The following is a 2,692-nucleotide window of genomic DNA, read 5'->3' as shown; positions in this document are numbered from 1 at the left end:
CTTTAGGCTATATCGAAATCTAATTTGGAAAGATTCCCTAAGGGTTGTATTCACTTTTGCTGTCATTAGTTCAGACATGAATGACAGTGTTAAAAAAAAAATTTTGGGGACCTAAAATGTTCAATTTTATATAAATTGCACATTGATTACTTTGCATTATCTCAAAGGGTCAAATATTCTGTGTTTTCCCATAAAAAGATCAACTGTCCATTTCTGCTGCAAAAAAACTTATTTTTAAATATCTGCAATGTTTGGAAGAGTTTGCAAGCTCTATTAATATGGGAAATAAATTTTAAAGTACCACCATGTTCCCTTAAGGAGCTGTCATGACATAAAAGCTCTGAACTGAATCCTCCTAGAAAATGGCAAAGAAAATGTCAGCATAGGCAGACATTTTCACATCTACAGAAAAAAAACATGTTATCAAGCACCCACTGGAGAAGCAAAGAAATTGCTTTCACTTTAAAGGTTTATTTAATCATAGGTCTTTTTTTGTAAAGGAAAGGTTTAAAACAGCACAACTGCAGTTTAAACCTTGAATCAGAATACAGGGCTTTTTTACATAACCTAAATAATGTTTTAAAACGTTGCTTTTCTAGTGATTTTATGAATATTTTAAAGAAAGCCATGTTGTAAATAAAGCAGTAAGGCAGCTTTGCCTGGCAAATATAAATGTCATTAAGCAAAACTATGACAGCACATAACATCTGCCAGAAAAGGGACATCATTTTTTAAAGTGAACTTTTTACCCCAGAGATGTGAACACCTTCAGATCTGTTTCACAAACTAACCACAACAATATCCACAAGAACGTGAAGAAAAGAAGTCAGTTACCACATATACTCCTATGACTCAGATTCTATCCCATTTGCTCTCAATTAACTTTTCAAGAAAGTTATATCATTAGAGTCTTCTAATAATAAGATCTGCAGAAGAAAACACAATGCAATCACATTCATAAGGTAACAAAAGCCAGAGGAAAGACTAAGAGCAGGCTTGTTTAGAGGAAAGAGCCACTCTGGTCATAGTGTTCAGTTTCCATGGTTCAGTCCTACATAGTTGAATATAAGACAGGACATCTTTATTTTACGGCAAATATCAAATAGCAAAGAGACAGACACAAGTCTATGCAGACAAAACTACAATGTTTTGTTTTTGCATGTTTAATTCCCCCCTAACTGTTTAAAATTAATTTAAGACTGTAGTGAATAGACAACTGTGAATCTGCTGCATGAAAAACATTTATATGTTTTGGTAGATTTTCTATTAAATCAATTGCTTAATCTTCCTAAAAATGTTCCAGATATGACACAGATTTTGTTTTATTGCTGTAACCTTTAGAAAATGCAAGTACTCTTAAATTTTCCACTCTGACCAATCTAAATTTTTTTGTTTTTCTTAGACAGTAAATCATACTTTAAGGATAGATATAATTAACAGCTTTAGATTCTAGCATCAAGTAATAAAAAAAATTGACTATGATGCTGAAAAATAATGAGAAGCCAGCTGCCATTTAAAGGAAAATCTAAATGATTTCCTTTCTGTAAAGACTTGCATGAATCAAAGCTTTACTGTCAAACACCACCCGACCTGAACAGACAGTGGTTAGGACTCTGTACAAGTTTTTGTTTACTTTGCAGAATTGTAACCAAAGAAATTGTATCTCAGGAAATACATAATGTGCAGATGAAGATAGATGTGGCTAAGAAGACGTGTGTTGGTTACGCATCATGCAACAAGCAAAATCTTTCTAGCTTAAGCTGCAAACAAATGCAGGAGAATCATCATCTGTTAAGTTTATGAGGCAGAGTTTTATGTTTAAATGTTTCAGCAGAGCCTGCTGCAAAAGTCTAATGCTTTTCAAAACTTCGGTGGTTAGCTCACTGGAATACAATCAAATTTTACTAATTATACAAATTATGCAAAAAAAAGGCCATGAATAAAGGACTTTCAATAAAAATAGACTGATTTATGGACCCTCTAACTTAAATTCAAGTTTTCTGATGTATTTTCTTTTAACTGAGCTATAAGCCAGGGATTATTTTTTGTTTTTTCAGGATAGCATGAATCTTTTGTCAGCTGTAACCTAAATGGGTTTGGTTCTCATTATGTGTTGTTCGTAAATAAAAATTAGTAGAAAAATGGGGAGAAATCTTAAGCCCCTGTCACACCTTGGTGATTTAGCCAGCGTATGGCTGACGTCCCAGAATCTATATGTTGAACTTTGTATGTATTTTTACAATTTTGGGCATATACATATAGTACTCATAACAAGTGCAGAGGGTATGTCCAACAGCAGCCTAACTTATGCATAACGCCCATAAAATGTAACAAGCCAATGTCCTCAGGGGAGCAGCTATGTGGTCGGAGGTGCCCAGCTTGGATAAAAAGCACAAGAAGATTTTTCTAAACTTTGCAGACACAATATTAACCTAGCTGCTGTTTACTGCCCGCAAAATAATAATAAAACAACAACAAAAAAAAATAAGGAAGACAAGAATAAAAAAGAAAAAGAGGGTTTTCAGTTGCAGCAGATTCAGCGTCAGGTATGCTGGGAAGTTTGTGGGTTGTTACAGAAGGGAGGATCCTTCACACACACTTTCTCTCTCATCCTATGATGGGGATGAAGTCTGGAGGAGTACCAATGGTTTCCTCCTATGAACCCCCTTTTATACCAAAACGCTGCCAATAT

Source organism: Cyprinodon variegatus, unplaced genomic scaffold (genome assembly GCF_000732505.1).
Source record: "Cyprinodon variegatus isolate N-32 unplaced genomic scaffold, C_variegatus-1.0 Scaffold1282, whole genome shotgun sequence".
Lineage (NCBI taxonomy): Eukaryota > Metazoa > Chordata > Actinopteri > Cyprinodontiformes > Cyprinodontidae > Cyprinodon > Cyprinodon variegatus.
This window is presented reverse-complemented; position numbering follows the sequence as displayed.